Genomic DNA, 16,344 nt, shown 5'->3' with positions numbered 1-16,344 from the left:
AGAGAGAGAGAGAGAGAGAGAGAGAGAGAGAGAGAGAGAGAGACAGACGACAGACAGACAGACAGACAGACAGAGACAGAGAGAGACAGAGAGAGAGAGAGAGAGAGAGAGAGAGTCTGTATTGTATAGAACATAATATATTCTAATTGTACGACATACACTACTAATTGTTAGGCAGGAACCACTGCTCATTCCCTTCACAAAGTGGAAAACCCTGTCTGCCTTCCTCCCCCAAAGAAAACTTCCCGTATGCTTGCAGAAAATACTAGGCTACCATGTAACTCCTCATCTCCCTGTTTCCAGCAGTCCACCCTAGAGTGCCCGCCCAGGGGCCCAGTTTTTGACTATGTGTGATCACCATCCAAGCTCCTAGCTGGCTAGTCATCACTCCTGTCCGAAAGTCTGTAAGTCCCCTTCTTTCAGCCTTGATGTGTGACTTAACTGACCTCCACCCGTGAGATTGGTGAACCCACCCAAGACCTGCCTCCTAATAAACTTGCCTTTATCTATTTTTAGTCTGGTGTAATCTGAACTATATCTGTGTCACTGCGGGTAAGAAAATGCCTATCAATAATTATATTTACAGATAGACATTTTATCACTAGTTATTGAAGTAGGAGTTGTAGGAATTAAAATAAATAATAATGAAAAATAAATAATAAATAATAAATTAAAATAAGTTTAATGTGCATAAACATTTGAATTATATAACAAATAATTGACATTTTTGCATAGATTATTCATGGGGGTTAAATTAAGATTTTTTTATTAGACCTAATATTTATGCATTTTAACATTTTACTTGATTATCACATCTACATATGTTCATATACATGTACAAAATTAATTTTAAAAATTGCTTATTATGTTCAATATAGTATAATATTTTCTAACTATCTAAACCATTTATTCAGTTCTGGAGAAAATTAGTTTTGCTTTCATTTTAAAAATTTATAAAACATATTTCCTTTTTATTCTGAACTTATAAGATGAGAAAATTCATTTACATAAATTACTTATATTTTCACATTAGTTTAGCAATGTAATAATTACTATCCCTATTAAGTATTTCAGGAAGTTAGAAAGCTTATAAGTTTTGGAAAGACATGTGTCCAAACAAAATTATTTAATGCACTAAATGAAGGTATCTGAGTCATGGGCATGAAATGAGTTTGTAGTCGCAACGGGTCTAGAGAATTCAACACTCCAGTTGCCGGAAGTTGGGTTTGGCACAAAAGCTAAGTGACCCCACAAAAATCCTTCGAGAAATTGTGCCTCGATCAGGAATTGAAGCTGGTCAGAGACTATAGGTTCTGAAATGAACAGGAGTTGTGAAGGATCAAATTTACCCTGACTAAGAGCCATAAGACTGCTCAGGATCTGCTGAGGCTGGATGAAAAGGACCCACAATGTGTTTCTGAAGGCGATGCTCTACTGAGGTGACTTGTTAGCATTGAGATGAGGGCAAGCTGAAGATGGAATACATGCTCAGCCTGAAATTAAGGCTTTCTTGGAAAGTCAACTGCAGATCCGGGTCTTTAAGCTGTGCCTGGTCAAATCTATTCATCATGTCCATGTGCTCACCCACCAGTGTGAAATCAGGGATGGGGGTTTCTGTCAGCAGGTGGTGAACATCCCATCTTTTATTGTCCATCTGTCCTCCCAGAAGCACATTGACTTTTCACTCCAGTCTCCTTATTGTGGTGGCTGCTCAGGCCTAGAGAAGAAGAAGAAGAATGCCAAGAAAGGCCAGTGTGGGGCTGGAGCTGGTGATATAGAGAAGGGAATAAAACTAATACTTTCCTGCATTGGAAGATTGTCTAGTCTTCCAGTTGACAAATAAAACAGAATTGACACTTAAAAAAATTAAGGTATCTGATAATCATCCCAATATTTTGGACCAAGTACTATATCTGATTAGATACATTAATTCCTTTCCCCACTTTTTTTTCCTTTTTTTTCTTCAACTCAAAGTGCTTGCATTTATATATCATACCACCATGCCAAGCATAATTTATTCTAGTCCCCTGTAAATGAATCATCTGCTTCAGCGTTTTACTTTGTAATCTTTTCAAAATAAATTGCAGATATAGCAAAAGTCTGGGAGAATAATGGAAATGGGCTATGGAGAATTAGCTTCACTGTTCTAATGATTGGCTGGTGGCAATCTCTCAGCAAGGCGAAGTCAGCATCCCTGACATAACGTTACAGACACCTGGTAGTGATGTTGGAGGTGACAGAGCAATGGAGAAGGGTAAACAGAGCAGTAACCTAAACTATTTTTCATTCAAGTATGTGTTATGGGAATGGTACATGGAAAGCAAAGACTTTAGGTTTCCATATTGATGGTGTACACTTTTGAATGGCCTTTGTAATAATGCATTTGAATCGCTGTTGCACATTAGAAAATGTATGTGTGCCTATAAACACCTTTGTGTTCGTCTATCCAGCTAACAACCACCACTTACTGAGTGTTTGCTCTTATAGTAGGGCATGTAAACAACATGAAATAGAGATAGCTCACAGTATGTTTGAAGTAGATGGACACCCTATACTTTACATCTCATTTTAGCCACTTCCTCAGTATCTGGGTAACACTCTCTGTTTCTTCTGTTCACCAGAACATGGCGGTGGTGATGTGACTCTGGCAATACAATAAGCTTATGTGGCTACATAGTGTACAAGACTCCTCGTTTCCCCTAGATTTGAATTGTTCTAAAAACTGAATACATACACAGACTCATGTGGAATGTAACAGGGTGGTCACTGAGAAGTCAAGGCAGTTTAGCCAACAGCCCTGCAGGAAACCGTGGTACTTGTTTTCCTAGACACTGGAACATGACTCTAACAATAAGAAAGTGAGTTTGGAAGTGGGACTTTACCAGTTGATGTTCTCATGGCAACAGACCTGACAAATGCTTTGTAGACCAAATGAACTCTGCCTGGATTCCTCACACAAACTGTAGGAAATACACACTATTCACATTATTCTCAGTCACTAAATTTGTTGCAATTTTTAGTAATAGAAAGGACAAAAACAAGGTTTTGGATTATTTTCAACTTTTGTTTGTTTTATTTATCTTCATCTACCCAAGATCCTAGTCAAACATCTACTTCACCAACTCAGGACCTAGCAGCTATACTGTGGAAAGCAAATGATAAGAGCTATGTAAAAATAATCCAATCTACATAATCTTAAAAGAGACTCAAACCTAACTCAGAATGTCTATATTCCAAAGACCTGCAAAGGATTAAACTTTTTCTAGAGTGCATTTAAGCTTTCAGAGTGGCAAAGGGTGATTTGTTTTGGTATAAAATATATAGTTTCAAGATTTTTTGACATTCTGGTACCTTTGAGAATCACATTTATTTAATTTTTACATATCCAGTTACTTTCTGCAAGATTTCAAGAACCAGAAAGTCTGATCAGATGTCTGCTTAAGAAGGTACAAGCAGCATGCACATAGCAGAGGATGGCCAAGCCATCAATGGGAGGAGAGGACCTTGGCCCGGTGAAGGTTCTATGCCCCAGTGTAGGGGAATGCCAGGACTAGTAAGCAGGAGGGGGTGGGTTGGCAAGCAAAGGGAGGGAACATAGGATTGTTTTAGCTTTTGTTTATTTTATTTTATTTATTTTTTATTTTATTTTATTTATTTTTTTTGGAGGGGAACCTGGGAAAGGAGATATTGTAAATAAGAAAACATCTAATAAAAAAAACATTAAAAAGAAGGTAAGAAGGTACATATATATCTAACTTTAATATTTGGGAATTTTCTACAAGAGCATACAACATGGAAATCAATCCAACCTTATCTCTACCCATTCAACTCAATTCACTGCTCTCTCTCTCTCTCTCTCTCTCTCCCTCTCCCTCTCTCTCCATCTCTCAATTTTATGAGACTATAGGCATACATTTTTCAAAACTTATTTCTAGCAAGGATTCTTAAATGCTTTAACCTCCATTCTAGCCCACCACCCACCAGATACAGTGGAAAGAAAAAGTTTATAGAGCAAATGAAGATGTGGGTCTGTTTATGTCCACAAAATACTTCTTGGAGCAAATCCAATTTGTGTTTGTCAGGCTAGCCACAGTTCAGCTCACATGAATCAGCAGCAGTAGCTTGATCCACTTACAAACACCACTCATGATTCAGCAGCAGCAGGCCCAGAAAAATTGCAAGACTCTGCCAATCAGCATGAATCCACAGAAGCATCGAGTAGCTGCCAGAACAGGACGAGAAGTTTTTGGTACATTTCCTTTATGAAGTCATGGCAAATGATGGTCAATAAAGAATGGTAAGGTGTACCAATTCCAACCAACATTAACAGCCAAGACCAGCATCAGCAAAGCCCAATGATGACCAGTAAAGAATGGCAAGGCATACCAATACCATTCAGCATCATCCACTGTCTGTTGGGCTATATTTGTATCCTTTCCAGACATTAGATGTTCTCTCAAGTGCCTTATCTAGCAAAAGATTGCATGCCCTTTTGCCAAGCTGCCTCCAGAAAAGCACCATGTGTCTGTTCTTAACAAAACACGCTCCCACAGGTCTGCTTCAGCAAAAACATCTCTTATAAGAGAGTTTCCAGAAAAACATCACATGATAAAACTGAATCTCCAAAGAAAACTGAAATTTCCATTTCATGAGACCTCTTCTATAATTATAATTGTAAATATAATCAAGTACCAATATATATTGTGTGGACAAGTATGCACAAATACACACACACACACATACACACACACACACAGAGAGAGAGAGAGAGAGAGAGAGAGAGAGAGAGAGAGAGAGAGAGAGAGATGGGTGGTGGGGGAGACATTTTGTATTTTGTACCAGGTCCATTTAGTGAAGTTTATAATGTGTTTACTATAAACATAAAATAAATAAAATACAGTCTCAATGTTTTATTTTAGTTTTTATTTCATTTTATAATAATAAAGATGGTAGGCAATGCAGGAGTACAAGCTACTGGAATCCTTCAGGATTAAGTTACAGATACTTAGATAGCAGGTACCAGAAGATGTTACTGACAGCAGAAATCTAGCTCTGATATCAAAGTAAAACAGAAAGCTTTATAGAGCAGAGCAAAAAGGAAGTCCAGAGGCTAGGGACCAGAACTATTTGGGAAATGACAAAAGGTACAGTAGCTTATATCAGAAACAACACTTAAGACAGGTAGCTTTAATAAAAGCTGCCTGCATCTTCTAGTCACAGCTACAGTGAAGAACCATAATAGAAAGAGATGTGGGAATATATTCTGAGCATGGCATTAACAACTACATTGGCATGGGGTTGGGGTTCTGGAACCTCTCTTGGCACTCCACTGGATCAAGGTCAAGAAGAACCCTCTTGAGTTGCCTTGGTGACATTAGAAAATTACCTTCCTTGAATTGAACACTCTGGGAAATGCCATGGTTTCTGAAAACTCACAAGCAAAATGACTCTCATCAATGGGGAAAAAACTTATTAGAATCAGGCAGCTTTAAGTATGGTTGAAATCTGATCAGAGTCACTGTTTGTAGGAAAATACAGACACAGGTTCTGAAAAAATTATATCATTGGGAAGAAACAGCAAAGAGTATGACTAGTCCGTCTGTCCAATCAAAGATTTCCCAGCATATGGTGACATCTATGAGTCTTCTGTCCAATCAAAGATTTCCCAGCATATGGTGACATCTATGAGCCCATGAAGGAATAGTTAGGGACTAAACTAGAACCAGTACTCTGGGGAGAGAGCAAGTTAGGAATCTTCACTTTCACCCGAACTTTCCCTTTATTTAAGACCCAATATCAATGACTAGGCTGTCCTGGCATTACTCTGTTGTCACACCTTCTACATTTCTCTCTTTTGTCTTCTGTCTTTTTCTTATGAAAGACTGTCCACCTAACTACAGGCATGTCTAGAGTTGGAGGTCTCTCTGACTCATCCTTAAGGGAGCAAGAATTATTTTAAGTTGTCTGATTATACTTCATTTTTTCTTTTCACAATATTTTTATTATTTGAGGATTTCACATGATGAACCCGGACCACATTCACTTCACAGTCCTCCATGGTCTGCTCCTCATCCTTATTATGACCTACCCTAACCACCCCATTGGAGAAAAAAAACAATAAAAAAAAAGCCCAAATTTGTATTGAACATATACTCACTGGAGCATGGTCAAACTCTCAGTGGTCAGTTTCTTAAAGAAAACTCATTCCTTCCTCTCCCACAACCCTATCAGAATCTTTCTCTTGTAGAGAGCTACATCTAAGTATATTTATTAAAATTTTTAAGATTTCTGTCTAGGCTGTTACTTTTTCAGAGCTGGCTATAGAGGTAGGAGTTATCATATCTCTCTATATCCCTCTATATAGCCTTCTATATCCCTCTTGCTCAACTGTGAGTTTGCAGTCATCAATACCATGGAAAATTACCTTCCTTGCCCTTTATTGTCAGAATATGGATCATGGATTTTGGTATGGTCTCCTGCATCAACCCTTTCTCTCTCTCTCTCTTTTTTTTTCGAACTAGCCATAGCTCCTAGAATGTCCCTCCCTTGTTCTACTGTATTCCATTTCATTTATTCTTACTCTGCATTTCTCTCTGTCACCTTAATAATAATAACTTAGTCATACTCTGATTCATTTTTCCTACTTCCAATCCCATTTACTAATATCTAAGTGCACATAGTATTAATAGTGTTCTTTACCTCCTTGAAAATGGTCTATTGTTGAATTTTCATAGTGTGTGTGGAGGACTTATGATTTGCTACAAATTGTTTCTGGAGTCAATAGTCTCCTCCTGGCAGACATACTGAGGATTGAGTCAAGGGTCCTGAGAATGCAGGCTAATGTTTCCCCTACTACAGCCTCTTTTTCATTTATTCACTGCAAATTCTAGGATGAAGAAATAAAAGGATATTTCCAGATTATATTATCCTGTATTTAAAATACCCTAAAAACTCTAGAAGAAAACTTTGAGAACTAACACCTCCTGCAAAGTAATAAGGCACAAAATCAACCTACAAAAATCAGTGGGGACGAAGGCACTGATACAAAGGTAGCTGGTGAGAATGTAAGTTGGTTTAGATACTGTAGACGATTTTCCAAAACCTACAACTAATATTGCCAAGTGAACCAACCACCTAACTAGTTTTGAGCATGTACTTGAAAGATTATAAGGCAATGTATCACAAAGACATAACCACACCAATGTACTTTGTGCTTTTTCTAATAACCAATTCATGCAACAAACTTGGAATTCTGACAAGAGAAGAAAAGATAAAAATAATACGGTAATACGAGATTCCCATGGAGCCCACCTGGAAATTTCTATGGCTGAATACAGTAAAGTTGCAGGATATAAAATTAACATGCCCAAATTTTTGTCTATGTGTAGACCTATGTGTAAGTACATTGCAAAGAAATCAGGCAAAAATAATCTGATTCAAAGAAGCCTCAAAAAATAATTAACTTAAAGTCATCATGACTGAGAAAGTTAGAGAACTTTATAATGAAAATTTGGAAACACTAATAAAATAAATTGGCAATATTAAAAGATGAATGGACTTACCATTCTCATGGATTGGTAGGATTAATATAGTTAAAATGACAAAATAAATAGTCTATAGATTAAGCTCAATATACATCAAATTCTACTGGAATTCTTCACAGGAATAGACAAACCATTTTAAAAATCATATCAAACACAAAAGACTGTAGCTATACAAAGCAATCTTAAGCTGGAAGCATCAGTATGCCTGATTTTCTGTTACTCTATAGAAACAGGGCAATAAAACAGCAAGGTCATGGTATGAAACAGACATACAGATCAACGAAAGGGGATTAAGGTCCCATATATGTTCTCAGAGGGTTTAAGCTAGGTAAGGTTGTTTCTCTCCATTGGTAGTGTGCATCGTGCATTTAAGAACTATGAACACCAGCCCGAGGGGATGAAGGTTTCAGTTGAATGTCAGCTAAATTTCCTCACGTTCTATGCAATATTATTATGTGGTGTCTGCAACAAAAAGATCTTACCAAAGTGTCATGGACATGAATAATATTGGCAATAGCCTATAAGGGTTTATTTGGTTTTCTTTTGTTTTCCATGTATACATTTGGGGAGGTGTGGAACGTGTTTCTATAAGACCCTACTGGGCAACACCTCAAGGAGTGGCAGCCCATTCCTGGTAGTGGGGTTTCATTTGAAAATGTTCCATGTCTAGTTGGAAGGATTTTCTACCCCATTAAATAGTGACCTCATAATTCCTTTGGCGTGTTTATATATTTTACATGTTTGTATATTTTAAGAAGGTTCTACAGTAGCAGATTTTCGTATGGCCTTCTTAAAGTGCTTTGGTATTAGTTTTTCATCCCAACATTCCTTTCTGTACCCTGCCTTCCCATACTCCATACCTTTTAATCTTCGTGTTCTAGCTTCTCCTTATTCTTCCGGAGCATTATATTCTATATCCCCTTCCTTGGGAGAGTTTCCCCTCAGCCGATCCCCTTAGTATCTAACTTATGTTCAGAAACAAACACATCTACACTTTAAAAGCTAACATAAGGGGAAACACATAATATTTGTCTTTTTGTATCTTGATTACATTATTCAGGATAATTGATTTTACTTTCATCTAGTTACCTGCCAATTTCATAATTTACTTTTTCTTTATAGCTGAACATGTTTTACTGTGTAAATGTACAATATTTTTATGATCCATTCATCAGCTGATGAGTATCTAGACTGTGGGACCGTGAAAAGCAGTCGGTGTTCTAGGTTGAGCAAGGCTTAATTCCGGTGAGCCAGTAGGAGTTTCTACAAAGGATAGAGCAATAAAAAGCCACATTCCCAGACACAGATGGCTGATTCCACGAGTCCTCCAACTCCATTAGCCTGTGCCACTTATTGAGTAGACAATGCCACATGCTCCCAGCATTCTGGCTGGACTCCACCCTCCAGTCATTTGACCACAGCCACGTATGCCCCACCCCACAGACAGCCCAGCCAACCATATAAGGGGCGGTTTGCCCCCTCCCCTCCCTCCCTCCTCCGCCTTCTCCTTCTTCTTCCTCTTCTCTTCCTTCCCTCTTAGCCTCTTACTTTTCTTATCTTTCCTTTCTCCTCCTCCCTTCCCCCTCTCTCCACATGGACATGGCCCGCCATGTGGAGATGGCTTGCCTCTACTTTCCTATCTCTTCTCTCTCCTTTCTATAATAAAGCATCTTATGACCATGCATCTCCTTTCAACTAGACATGCCGTTTGGGCCCAGTGTTTGCAGCTGAGAGACTGAGAGACTGGACCCAAAACTCCCGGCCTGCTCACACCCTAACCACCTGGTGACCACTCCCTTTCCCTGCCCTTCTCTCCCTTCTGTCCCAGAACAGACTAAGCTGCTCTGGGGCCTCCAATTCGTTCTCGGCTCCTCCAAGGTGTTCGGTGTTCGGCATCGCTTGCAATTCCCAAGGGGTTAGAACCTTCATCCTTGACCTCTGTGAGGCCCGGGTACTCCCCCTTCAGCTGTTCCCCGCTCTGAGGTGCTGGTGCCTGGCAGTGCTGCAGCCCTGGCCTGACACTAGACTGTTCCAATTTCTGATGATTAAAAATAGAGAAGGAGCTGGGCAGTGGTAGAACACACCTTTAGTCCCAGCACTTGGGAAGCAGAGGCAGGCAGATTTCTGAGTTCAAGGCCAGCCTAGTCTACAGAGTGAGTTCCAGGACTGCCAGGGATATACAGAGAAACCCTGTCTCAAAAAAAAAAAAAAAATTAATCACTCCATTTGTTTACCTCTCAAATGATATCTATTCCCCTTCCCATTTACCCTTCCACAACTCCCTCATCCCGGCTGTCTTTTCCCCTTCCTCTTTGCCTCTATGAGGGTACTCCACCCACATAGGCACTCCTACTCCACCATCCTCCTATGCTGGAGTGTAAAATCTTCATAGAACCAAGGACTTCCCCTCTCATTGATGTCAGACAAGGCCATTCTCTGCTACATATGTATCTGGAGCCATGGATCCCTCCGTACACTCCTTGGTTGGTGGTCTAGTCCCTGGGAACACTGGGTGGTCCAGCCAGCCTGCATTGTTCTTCCTATGAAGTTGCAAACCCCCTATACTCCTCCTGTTCTTCCTCCATCTCACCCACCAGGATCCCCAAACTCAGTCTGGTGATTGGCTCCAAGTGTCCAAATCTACGTTGGTCAGGTGCTGACAGAACCTCCCAGGGTACAGCCACATCTGGTTCCTATTAGCAAGCACCTCTTGGCATCAGCAACAGTGTTTGGGTTTGGTGTCTGCAGAGGAAATGGATCCCCTGGTGGTGCAATCCCCAGATGGATGGGCCTTCCTTCAGTTTCTTCCATTTTTTGTCTTTGTCTTTCCTTTGGACAGGAACTTTTCTGGGTTAAAAACTTGGAGATGGGTGACCTGGACTGGGGTCCTGCCTATCTACTTTAGGTGGTCCCTACAGGTTCTATCTCCCTTTTGCTGCAAATTTTGGCTAACATCATCCTTCTTGGGTCCTGAGAGCCTCTCACTTCCCTGGTGTCTGGGACCTCCAGTGGCTATGCCCAATTCCTTACCTTCCACTCCTACATATTTTTATTCCATTTCTTGACCCTCTGTACCTTTCTCCCATCCCCTCCAGTACCTGATCCTGCCCTCTTTTTTTTCTCCCCCTCCTCTCTCCCTCCTAGGTCTTCCTCCCTCTACCTCCCTTGATGATCCTGTCTCCCCCTCTATGCAGGACTAAAGCATCCATACCCTGGTCTTCCTTCATCCTAAGCTCCATGTGCTCTGCGGGTTATATCTTAGGCATTGTGAGCTATTGGGCTAATATCCACTTGTCAGTGAGTATATATACCATGTGTGTTCTTTTGTGACTGGGTTACCTCACTCAGAATGATATTTTCTTGTTCCGTCCATTTGTTTCCTAATTTCATGAAGTCATTGTTTTTAATAGCTGCATAATATCCATTGTGTAAATGTACCACATTTTCTGTATTCATTCCTCTGTTGAGGGACATATGGGTTGTTTCCAGCTTCTGGCTATTATAAATAAGCCTGCTATAAATGTAGCAGGGCATGTGTCCTTTGTTATATGATGGAGCATCTTTTGGGTACATTCCCAATAGTGGCAATAGTGGTACAGGTGGGTCTTCAGGTAGAACTATGTCTAGTTTTCTGAGGAACCGCCAGACTGATTTCCAGAGTGGTTGTACCAGCTTGCAATCCCACCAGCAATGGAGGAGTGTTCTACTTTCTCCACATTCTCGCCAGCATATGCTGTCATCTATGTTTTTTACCTTGGCCATTGTGATTGGTGTGAGGTGGAATCTCAGGGTCATTTGATTTGCAATTCACTGATGACTAAGGATGTTAAACATTTCTTTAAGTGCTTCTCAGCCATTTGAGATTCCTTAGTTGAGAATTCTCTGTTTAGCTCTGCACCCCATTTTTAATAGGGTTATTTGGTTCTCTTGAGTGAATCTTCTTGAGATTTTTGTATATTTTGGATATTAGCCCTTTTTATCAGATGTAGAGTTGCTAAAGATCTTTTCCTGCCGTTGTGTCCTATTGACTGTGTCCTTTGCCTTACAGAAGCTTTTCAATTTTATGAGGTCCCGTTTTGTCAATTGTTGATCTTAGAACATGAGCTATTGGTGTTCTGTTCAGGAAACTTTCCCCTGTGCCAATGTGTTAGAGGTTATTTCCCAAGACAGATAAGGGTTTATCTATTTTGTTGATTTTCTCAGAGAACCAGCTCCTGGTTTTGTTGATTTTTTTTTTTTGTATAGTTCTCTTTGTTTCTACTTGGTTTATTTCAGCCCTGAGTTTGATTATTTTCTGCCATCTACTCCTCTTGGGTGTATTTGCTTCTCTTTGTTCTTGAGCTTTCAGATGCGTTGTTAAGCTGCTAATGTATGCTTTTTCCAATTTCTTTATGGAGGCACTCAGGACTGAGTTTTTCTCTTAGGGCTGCTTTCATTGTGTCCCATAAGTTTGGATAGGTTGTGCCTTCATTTTCATTAAATTCTAAAAAGTACTTAATTACTTTCTTTCTTTCTTCCCTGACCAAGTTATCGAGTAGGTAGTTGTTTAGCTTCCACATGTATGTGGGTTTTCTATTGTTTTTGTTGTTATTGAAGACTAACCTTAGTAGTCTGTGGTGGTCTAATAGAATATATGGGATTAATTCTATGTTCTGTATATATTGAGGCTTGTTTTGTGTCTGATTATATGGTCTATTTTTGAGAAGGTACCATGAGGTGCTGAGAAGTTATATTCTTTTGTTTTAGGGTGAAATGTTCTGTAGATGTATATTGAATTCTTTTGGTTTATAACTTCTGTTAGTTTCACTATGTCTCTCTTTAGTTTCTGCTTCCATGATTGATGAGAGTAGCATGTTGAAATCAGCTATTATTATTTTGTGAGGTTCAATGTGTGCTTTGAGCTTCAGTAATGTTTCTTTTACAAATGTGGGTGTTTGAGCATTTGGGGCATAGACATCCAGAACTGAGAGTTTATCTTGGTGGATTTTTCCTTTGATGAGTATGTAGTATCTTTCCCTAACTTTTTTGATAACTTTTGCTGGAGAGTCTATTTTATTGGATATTAGAATGGCAATTTTATTGGATATTAGAATGGCTACTCCTACTTGTTTCTTCGGTCCATTTTCTTGGAAAATTTGTTTCCATTGTCTCACTTTCTTATTTGGTTATTTTCCATATTCTTTGTTCATTTTTATTCTATATTATTGTTCTATAAATGTCTGGTTTTTTTCTAAGGAGAGATAAAAGGGTATGTATCTACATGGATAGAAAGGAAGGTTGAGTGAATCAGGAAGGAGTAGGAGGAGTTAAAATCATAATCAGAATGTATTGTATGAAAAAATTCTCTTCTATTAAAGAGAAAAATAAGAAAATATCTAAGTAATTTTAACTTACATGATGGCTTAGAATGTTGAACAAGCATCACTTTCAGTGTTTATCAGTATTTTTTTTTGTCTTTTGAGAACTCTGTTTAATTGTATATCTTAATTGTATTGCTTGTTTTCCTTAATGTTCGTTTTCTTTATTCTCTGTACATTCTAGATACCAGCTCTCCGTCAGATGCAGAATTAATAATGTCTTTTTTCCTATTATGTAGACCCTCTCTGCTCAAATGACAATGTCTATAAATGTACTGAAAAATTTTAACTTCTCCATTCCCATTTATTGTTACATCTATTTGAATTTTTTGTACTTAGGGCCATCAGTTTGACCAGCTCCATTTGTTAATGAATCTGTCTTTTCTTTAGTGTTCATTAGGATAGTGGGGGTACTTCTTTGTCAAAATCAGATGTCTGAGGTGTCTGGAGTCATTTGCAGGTCATTAATTTTTTTCAGTTGATGTATGTGCCTTTTTAAAATATCAAACATTGTTGATTTATTTCTAGAACTCTATAGTACAACTTGAAATCTGGGATGATGATAACTCCACCAGTTCTCTTATTATTCAAAAAGTTTTAGCTGTCCTGGTATGTTTATGTTTTCACATGAAGTTTTGGATTTTTTTCAATGTCTGTGAATAATATTATTAAAGTTTAAATGAGTATTATAATGTAGATTTCTTTTGGAAGTATGGCCATATACACAAACATGAACTTGGGAGGCCTTTCCATCATCTTCTATTTATTTCATCAATGTTTTAAGGGTTTTATTTCCCAAGTATTTTATTTGCTTGGATAGAGCTATCCCAAGAGATTTTTGAAACTATTGTGATGGTATTTCTTCTTCTTAGCATGATGATCATTTGCACAGAAATAATACAGACTTTTGCATGTTAACTTTATATCTCATTACCTTGATGAGAGTGTTTATTATACGTAGAAATTTCTTGGTAGAGTTTTTAATGTATAAAATCATATCATCTACAAATAAAGATCTTTTGAATACTTCTTTTTGTATCTGTTTCCAGTTGAACTTCTTAAGTTCAAGTTAAGTGTTCCAGCTACGACATCAAGTACTGTACTGAACATGTGTGGAAAGACTCAACATCCTTGTTTTGTTTCTCATGTTCATGGAATGTTTTTAATTTCTCTATATTTATAGTGATGTTAGCTATGTGTTAGCTTACTATAGATTGCTTTTTTTGAATTGTGGTGTAGTCCTCTATTCTTAGTCTCTACAGGACTTTTATCATGAATAATTGTTGGATTTTGTCAAATGTCTTAACTGTGTCTAACGAGATGATCATGTGGCTTCTGTTTTTTAAGTCTGTTTATGTGGTAGATTATGCTTTTGATTTATGTATGTTAGGCCATCCCTGCATCTCTTGGTGTAGTAGCTACAGAGAACTCTTGGGTGCAAATATATAAATGATTACCATATTGATACTGGGCATTTAATGACAGAGGACACAAAGCCAAAAAGTCTGTGAAATGAAATTCATTAATTTAGATAGCCAGTATAGTATATATTCCTAATTAAACATATAGATAATCCCACTGGCTTGTTAAAGCCAAGTCATGCTTTAAATATGTTGTGATTAAATCTACTGCCTAATTATTCATTGAGAGGTTACTTTTTTGTCTATGTGGAAATAACATAACTTTAATTCATCACTTATTTTGTTTTACAGCTAAAATAATGTGAGTAATATGTGAACAGATAATAGCAATTCTCAGAACCACTGGTTATTTCACGGGTTTTCATTTAATGCTATGTAAAGACTTGGGATCTTAAAGGTTTAGACCTGAGGAATATAAAATTATAAAACTTGGCTGAACACAGCTGCTGTGTGAGTAACTCTGGCCCCTGAGCCTCATAAAGCCTCTGATCATCAGTTTGATTTTATACCACTCAATTCAGAAGTCTTCATTAAGTCTCAGGGTGCTCTTATTAGGAAGGTAAATGTGTAAATATTATTTTTCCCAAATTACACATGAAGAACAAGTTTGGCAGAATAAAATGACTTATTCAAAGACACAGACCTCAGTGCATATGAGGATTAGTATTTAGAATTCTTTATTTCTGTGCTAACTTATGTCCATTTCTCCCCACAGTCTCCATGGTTAAATAAGATTACCACAGTACTAGGGCCATGGTGTTGCTATGTGTGGTAGATCATATTTTTAGCTAAGCGAACATGTTTTACTCTACTTGGATATCATATTTCAGATTTTTCTGTCTTCCAAACATGAGGATCATTTAGAAATTTTAGACATTTTTTTTAATGTTGTGTCCACAGCTGGATATAGGCTTGAAGGGCATGATAAAACACACAGTTGTTTTGTCTTTTCTTCTACCACTGCTTGTTGCCCAGTATCTTGGCTTCCTTTATCCTTCTGTTGATTGCATGCTGTTCTCCACAGGTTCCAGAGCCAACTCTCCTACAGATACTAGACAGGAGTTGGCATGCAATTAGATGCTGATACATTTACATTTAGTAATCAAGAAGTGGTAGCATATTTACAGAGACGTTGAAATTAAACTTGGGACTGGCTCTATGGTACATGCTGATTCTAACCATACCTGGGAGATAGTAGCAGGAAAATCATGACTTAGAAGCTATCCTAGATTATTTCAGTAAGACTCCAGTATCTAATGATACTGGGGAAATCTATTGATACTGGGGAAATCTAATGATACATGACACAGAGAAAAACTTTGGTGTCATTCATGGATCTCAGAAGGTATGCAAGAATTTTTTTTGTTTTTTTTTTTTGTTTGTTTTTGTTTTTGTTTGTTTGTTTGTTTTTGAGACAAGGTTTCTCTGTGTAGCCCTGGTTGTCCTGGAACTCACTCTGTAGACCAGGCTGGCCTCGAACTCAGAAATCCGCTTGCCTCTGTCTCCCAAGTGCTTTAATGGCATGCACCACCACAGCCCGGCGCATGCAAGAAATTTTAATTCATGTCTTCATCTCTCTTTCTTTCACATAGGATAATGCTGTCCTGTAGAAAATAAGAACTTGTCATCTTTATTCATTTGAATATAATCCTTGAGAACCTTCCAGTGAAAGGGTGACATGAGTGAAAATTTTCAATTGTTTTTCAATGCTGTGCATTATATGGTAATTTCCCTCTGATTTTAATTCTTTCTACCACAAAGTTATTCATTTATGCTAAAAATATTAACTTTGTGAGTTAAGTAGAAAATATCTGAACTCATTACTTCTATTATAGCTTCGGAGATTAATATTTTTTTGCTTTTGTTGCTAAAATAAAATAATCATATAATTTAACATTAGAGAAAATTTAGCTACTTCCATTATTTCTTTTTCTCTTTCTTCCCTTCCTCCCTTCTTTTCTTTCTCCCTTTCTCTTCCATTTTCCTTCCTTCCTCCCTCCCTCCCTCCCTCCCTCCCTCCCT

At 38.0% G+C, this 16,344-nt stretch overlaps 1 pseudogene; it reads left to right on the top strand.

The window, feature by feature from the left end:
* The window catches only part of LOC116075439, a 5,753-nt pseudogene extending 3,910 nt beyond the window's left edge, over window positions 1-1,843 (top strand).
* The last annotated feature ends 14,501 nt before the right edge of the window (window positions 1,844-16,344 follow it).

This window comes from Mastomys coucha, unplaced genomic scaffold, assembly GCF_008632895.1.
Source record: "Mastomys coucha isolate ucsf_1 unplaced genomic scaffold, UCSF_Mcou_1 pScaffold3, whole genome shotgun sequence".
Taxonomy (NCBI): Eukaryota; Metazoa; Chordata; class Mammalia; order Rodentia; family Muridae; genus Mastomys; species Mastomys coucha.
This window is presented reverse-complemented; position numbering and strand designations above follow the sequence as displayed.